This window comes from Dermacentor variabilis, chromosome 9 (genome assembly GCF_050947875.1).
Source record: "Dermacentor variabilis isolate Ectoservices chromosome 9, ASM5094787v1, whole genome shotgun sequence".
In the NCBI taxonomy this organism is placed as follows: domain Eukaryota; kingdom Metazoa; phylum Arthropoda; class Arachnida; order Ixodida; family Ixodidae; genus Dermacentor; species Dermacentor variabilis.
In genome coordinates, this window is record NC_134576.1 from 43,981,855 (window position 1) to 43,989,228 (window position 7,374).

General features: G+C 44.0%; 1 pseudogene; it reads right to left on the reverse strand.

Annotated features, from left to right (window-relative positions):
* Window positions 1-1,844: 1,844 nt before the first annotated feature.
* Window positions 1,845-6,646, reverse strand: LOC142557996 (uncharacterized; annotated as a pseudogene).
* Between the last annotated feature and the right edge of the window lie 728 nt (window positions 6,647-7,374).

Below are 7,374 nucleotides of genomic sequence, written 5' to 3' on the forward strand. Positions count from 1 at the left end.
AGGGACAGACTTTTTCTTTCAGCTTCTCCTTGACAGCTACATGGTCCGGACAGAAAGCTTCTTCCAGCCACACGAGTGGCACAACTTATTGCAAGATTATTCAAGATACCCTGAATTGGCTCGGCTCGAGAAGCTCATGTCTGCAGCTGTGGTCAACCACTGCAAGTCATTTTTTGCACGCCACCGTATTTCTGAGGAAGTGGTTTCCGACAACGGCTCGCAGTTTTCGTCAACTGAGGTTTCACTCTTCGCTCAGGAGTACGCCTTCAAGCAAATTACATCTAGCCTTCACTATCCTCAGAGGAATGAACTTGTTGAGGCTGCGGTAAAAATCAAGACTTCCACGACAAAAACGAAAGACCCTTACTTGCCCCATCTAGCTTACAGGTCGAATCTTTTGAAGAATGGGTATAGCCCTGTGGAACTACTGATGGGTCGTCAACTAAGAACCAAGCTTCCTCTTAATTCCACCAAGCTGACATCCCAACTGCCGGATCAAGAGAGCCTTCGGAAGTTCGAGGAACAGTACCGGAAAATTAAAAGAAAAGACTTTGACAGACGTCACGGGGTCTATTACCTGCCGGATCTATTCTACGTAGATGTCTGTTTGATAGACTACAAGTCTAAAGTGACAGTGCAAGCCACAGCTGGTGAGCCTCGGTCCTACTGGGTTAACACCGACACTGCTGCTGTACGCAGGAACAGGACCCAGCTGGTTCGCTATTCCCCTGCTAAAGCGCACAGCTCGGCTCTGCTCACGTTGCTGGTTGCAGCGCCTTTTTGGATGGTGCTTCGGGCTGCCTCGCCAATCCAGGTCGCTGTGCCCTTTGCATAATAAGCCGCTAGTAAACCTCTTCTCGCTATGTTCAAGGGGGACCTCAATAGGTGGACAGGCTTCTGGGCAAAATGTGAACAGACCATCTGTCTCGATTTGATGCAGCAGCAGCGATCTCTGGTTTGCCCACGTCCGAATAATGCTACGCAGATGCCATTGAACTGTTGAAGGAAAGGTTCAGCAATCGAGCAATAATTATTCAGCACCATTAGACGGCACAGCAACATCTTTCAAACGTAAAATCAGCCAACGACATAACTGGTCTTCGAAGGTTATATGATGCAAGATAGCTAAACATCCGCTGTCTGCGTGCACTTAAATGGACACTAAAAGCAAGTATTAAGTCAAGATAAAGCGATAGATTAGTGCTACTTATACAGTTCTATTTCATTTTTAGAAAAAAGAACTAAAGTTGCCCTTGATAATGACAGAGGCGGTCGAAAGGTTTTGTTTTCGCTCGACTCGGCCCCGCCCACGCTTTCTCGTTTCAGTAGTTTCGTTATCGCATAGTGCTGCGCTGGTTTTCCTGGCTTGCGAAACTCACACAAAATGCAAGTAGTAGAGAATTCACCTTCCACGTGATTTTGCGCGATTCCCGAATGGTCTACGCCACTTGACCGAAAAGCAGCTGCAGTGTCAAATGCACTCTCTGCCTTGGCCCAATACCGCTGTCTGCCGGATGCAGTTTTACTAACCGACGGCAGCAAAGGCTGGTGATGACGTATGTAACGTCGCCACTCCCCCAGTTGCGTGGTGGTAGATTTTAATTTTGAAAAAGGTATTTGGGCCTTTAAGATGCAATTTTCTCGTAAACTAAGTCTTGTCTTGGCTCAGAACAACTGTTGCAAGGTTTCTGAAATGGTATTTGAACAGTCCGAACTGCCTTAGTATTTGCCTTTAGTGTCCCTTTAACATGCCATCGTTAACATTCTCAGTGCCACTCTGTTGCACAAGTAAATGCTAAGGACATTTGCTCAAGTATTCTAAAGGGGATTCTAGCGGTGAAATTTCATATGGAATGTGGTACCAGATACTCGTCAAGTGATGGGAGGCAAACATCAAAAAAGTCAGACACAGACATGTATGGCAGTTGGCAAGAAGGGCTGCTACACGGTACATGCGCCCCACTCGCTGATGTGACATTGTTTTATTTTTGTGGACGTCCACAAAAGCAAACTCTGTGGCAACCTTGGCAAAGCCCCACTCCACAGCTTGTCGCACCCTGCTCATGCCCTTGTTAAAGAATGCTTCATGGGCTGCAGGGTAGTGCCTCCAAATGACTTGTATAGGGGTGGGAGCAAAGGGTAGGCTGGGTCGTCATAAATGACAAAATTCCTGCCCATTGTGATTTTCTCAAGGTTCTCGTAGAGCTTGGTTTCCTTGAGAATGCCTGAAATTCAAGAATGTTTTTTTAAGATCGTGCAGAAACAGTAGTGATGCACTTTACATTCACATACTAAAACAAATATTTCATTACTAAGTAGCCCTATGTTGATTCCAGGGTTCAACAGAGACCTGTCTGGTCAGGAAATATTGAGCGCCGACAAAGCCTTTTTGACCGATATTAAATCAAACTGGGTGAACCAATATTTCAAATAAAATATTAAAATTTGGGTTGTATCTATACCAGAATGTAAAACAGTAACTTTTTAGAAGATTTCTCTATTTTATCTACACTTTCAAAAAACACGCTCTTAAGCTGTCGCGTTTTTTTAACTGTCAGCGCTTTGTTTTTCCGTTTAGCACCACGTAGCCTAACGTCCCGTCCCCATAAGCATTTAACTTACCCGTCTGACAGGGGTATACCTGTTTGTATTCCTGGAGTAATCTCTAACTGCAAAGTTACGACAAAAGGCTTACTTAAAGGCTCTACAAGCTGACCCCGTCTATTACGTGCATAAGCATTTCTATGCTTAGCCAATGAGAACTTTGTCACACAAGGCAATGAATGGCTCATTCCCCCTTAAGCAATGGTTCATACCCTTAAGCAAGCAAAATATGCAACGGCTCATATCTATGTAAGGCCGAGGCTACAAGCACCCAGCAAAGTGAAGCGAACAGTGCGTACATTCATTCAAATCACCAATACAACACAGAACATCATATGTTTCAATAAAGAAGAAGCTCAAAACAAGCATCCAAACCATCAATAAAACACTGCATATCCCCCTCAGCAAATGTAGTGATGGTTTTGCAACACCTTTGCTAAATTAACCATAAGTTAACACCAAAGGCCATGGGTTTGACTCCCACCAAAGTTTGAGGGTTCTAGTGGTTTAACACCAATGATCGTGGGTTCAAGTGCTGTAATGAACTCTATCTTAATTAAACCTGCCTTATCATGTTCGCTATCCTACGTGCAGCAAACAATCAATGAAGGTTGATAAGAGTTTATACTGGTCAGACAAAGTTCCATAATGCTGATAATGACACCAGGATGCATGGAGATAAGTAAGTGGCACAATGCTTACGCATACTTAAAGAGCTGCCTGAGGAAGTTCTGCATGAATTTTTTTGTCGTCTACATTAGCGATATCGCCAACAGTCTTTAACTCCACGCCTATTCTCTATGCAGATGACTGGACAATAGCAGGAATACACTCATCAATTCTTTCCGAAACTACATACTTTATTGACCTCAACAACTTGACGGAATGATGGAATCTCAACTCTCCAGATTAATAAATCTAAAACTACATTTATCATCTTTAACTTTACCTTTAGAACTTCAGTCTACTCTCTAGCAATGACATTCTAACAACATAAATTATGTGCTCTTAAGCAATGTTGCTTCCTATGGGCTATTTTAGACTCCATCTTAGAATATTCTATACTGATTTAGCACAAACAAAAAATGACCTATGGGCTAATAATCCTAATACTAGCACGACAATACTATAGCCGCCCTACGTTACTATCATGGTACTGCACATTCATTCACAGTCATTTTACTTACTATGTATCATCCTGGTGTAATACGTGTTCATCTGGTTAATCCACTTAATCACCTTCAGTTCTTTCCATGCCAACGCCCTTGCACTCTTTCGGGAACATTAAATCTTTCTGTGAATGCTTATGGTTAAATCTTATGGCTATGACTTATGCTTCAATATACCTAATTATCATGCCATTCAAGAATATAAACAACCCCATTCCAATTAATGTATATGTAAAGGTATGCCTTTACAGTTCCAATAACATGCTTTGAATAACAACTTTTGCTACCAGAAGTATGTAGCAACTATGGAAGACATAGCCCAATTTGTAGCTGATATACTTCGGAATAACCTGCCTAATGATTTAAAACTGTGCAGATGCTACATGATATTTAAGAAAAAACTAATCCTGTTTCTAATAGAAGGTTGAGTTGATGGTCCTCATGTTTACTGCTACTATTTTGTTGTATATGAATTATGTTTAATAGCTGTGCTTACTAGTCATTGCTACTGTGTATTCACTGTTGCTTACTCACTTCATGCACCTCAAAACAGGTCGCCTTGAGGCTATGAGCTATGGGACCTCCTTCCGTATATTTCACCCAATAAGTACCACCTCTGCAAATAATAAACATTCTTTGATTTGATTGGAAGACACACTGCCGTTCTAATGTGGCATTTTGCCAGGTCTGTTGTTTAGAAACGAACTGTTGTGCTTGTCAAGATGTCAATATGCAGAAGATGCATGTATATTTGAATGGTCAATGTGCAGGTCTGCCAGCACACAGTTACTGCAACAACTGTTTTATTCCTGCCGAAATAAAGTGGCCCATTGCTCCACCGTGCTGTACGATAGCTTTATTGCTACAGCCAAAGCACGACAGACGTGCAGATATGAAGTTTTCCTGCATTAAATTTTCCACAACCCGATGCCCGTTTCCCTTTTTCTATTTCCACTTGACATTTTAGGTTGTCTCAAGCCAGTGGTTGCCACACTAATTCTCATGCAACAGTGATGCACTATTCTTGACTAATGGGCTGAAAAGTGGCTCTGCTTTATGATCTCGCCACATATTTCAACTGCAAGGCCAAACCCCTAAGGGTCAAGTTTCAAACCACAAAGATATGCACTTCTGTGGTGTTGTACAGCAAGCGTGATGTGTACAAGCCAGAAAAAAAACTAATGAGCTTTTCAAATGCCAATAAACTTAGTTCAGAGCTTTCAGTAATCATAAATTAAAGCAGCTACTTTGCCATAAAGTAAATAAAAAGATTGGCAAATCTGGTACCAATGTCTGAAAGCACACCGCAAGTAAATTAACACAGAGGATCAATTACCTGTGCCACTACATGCACACAGTTTCTCGAGCTTTTGGATCACACGCACTTACCCGCATCATGACGTCGCCCCTTGAAAGGCCCATCCAGTTGGCAAACTATGCCATTTGGGCACATCAAAGCTTGATATTTTTGCACGTGGTGCCTTTTGTACCCTGAATAGTGCTCTTGCTGGTCCACCGTTGGGCGACAAATCTGACTTGCCGTCGCATCGATGAAGGCCCAGCAATTATCAAGTGGGGCACCCTTTGCATGGACAGCCTGAGAAAAAGAATAACAGCTGAAGATTGAGCACAGGAGGAATGTTGAAAAGATACGCTGTTGCATAGAAGTTAAGGGTGGTAAAGTGAGCACACCCTGTCAAAGTGAGTTCCTCACTTATAATGCTAACATAACCCCCCCTTCCATCCCTCCCCAATTTTTCTAATGTGCAACCAGCACATTTTGACGTACATCTTCTCTGATGTGTTAAAAATGGAAGCAGACAAGGTGAAACAGCTTAACTGACTTATTTTAGCGAGGTCCTCAAGGAAATTAAACTTAAATTTTTTTCCTTCAAGCATGATGTGCACATTGGTGTCGCCATTTGTTTTGCCCAACATGTCCAGTGGTAACAAATACAAAGCAACGTGCATCAAACTTTGGGTGTAATGAGCCCCCTGCATCCTTTCACTTCCATCTGCTAGATATTGCTTCACGCAACCATTCTGCCTAAGGCACTACAAGTTTCTCGATCGTGACTGGCTCCATCCACCAAGTAACGCAAAAAAGCGAATTTCACTCGAGAATTTCGATGCAGACTGGGCTTGATTTCGATCGAGTGCCCGTGAGGCCGAGGTGTCGGATGGCGCGTCCAACGTGCCGCGCTCAACGGAACTTTTCATTTCTCGTAACGCTTAACATGCGCATGTACTTCGAGCTGTTGAATGTTATGCAGAAGAGCAACTTTACTGACTGCACAATAGATATTCTGTAATTATGATGAATCATTAGGCATTGCACAATTTAATCCTAATGCGCGTCTGTTTATGGAGTGTCCGGTGCCTTCGAATAAGGTTGCGTAAATGTGACTCATGTATCGACAGTCCATCGTGATTCGTGCCTGAAGGAGTTTTACTAGGCCGACTCACCTCGGAGAATTTCTCGACGACGAGCAAGTTTAGCCTCTTGTGCGTAGTCATGTCAGCCAGCAGGTGGTCGAAGTAGTGCTCTACATGAGCTAGAACTGAAGACACGACGCTTGACAGCACAGAGCTGTGCCTGTTAAACAAGAGCTCCAGCTCGCACAAACGGTTGGGGTCGGCCAGGCGTCGAAGTGTCATACAGAGCGCCTCGTTGCCTGGAACCCGGACGCGCTGGGCACTGACGACCCATTCGGGAATCAGCAGAGCCGATGCAAGGTCTGCCAAGTCCATCTTTCGAAAGCGAAACAAGTGGTAAAACTCGTCGCTGTCCATCGCCTCCACATCCAGCAAACCGCGGTCGTATAAATTACGGCGTGGCGCTGGCTCAGGTTGCAGGAGTCAAATGTCGTCTATTTCTCTGCATGACAGAGAGCGCAGTAGGAGATCATCGCTAAACAGGCCGCAATATGACATTTGCACTTAGTCAACTTAACCTATGCAGTGCCCAAAGGCAAAAACCTCCAAACCAACGCAGACTTGCAACGCGGTCCTGCAGAAGCCTAACAACGTACAGTGTGCCGTCGCAGTGACCCTACGGCCAAGCGGCTAACCACGGGCGCATGCACGCACCTATAAAACAAGACTTGGGCTTGACAGCAAAATTAAATGCTGCTAGTCAAAGGTTTATAGACGTTTTGCATATATGTATATATATAAATACATATATATAAACTAACTATCTTGGTCTCGGCACGCAGCACTTTTAATTTGCAATAGACACGATCATCATCGTCATATTACCGTTCCGTGTCGAGCAACCTGCACAGGTAAAACGTTTTCGGTCGACGCGGTACGGTAAGACGGAACGGTAATACCATACTGTATACTGTACTTTCCGTAGCAGTGCTAAAAGACCCTAATCAGTCGCTGTTGGCGTTTCCGTTCTGCCTCCCTTGCTTTCGCATACGGTGACATGTTCAGTGGTCACATGCGCATTCGTTTCTTGTTCTTCTGGCGTTTCGTGTTAGGGGAATCAATCCGGCGTCCGCTGCCGCTTCCCCGAACCGCTTGGCGCGGAATCATTGGGCCGCTTTGGAACTATAAGTTGCACTCACTCGACTGCGACGAGACATCTGGCGAA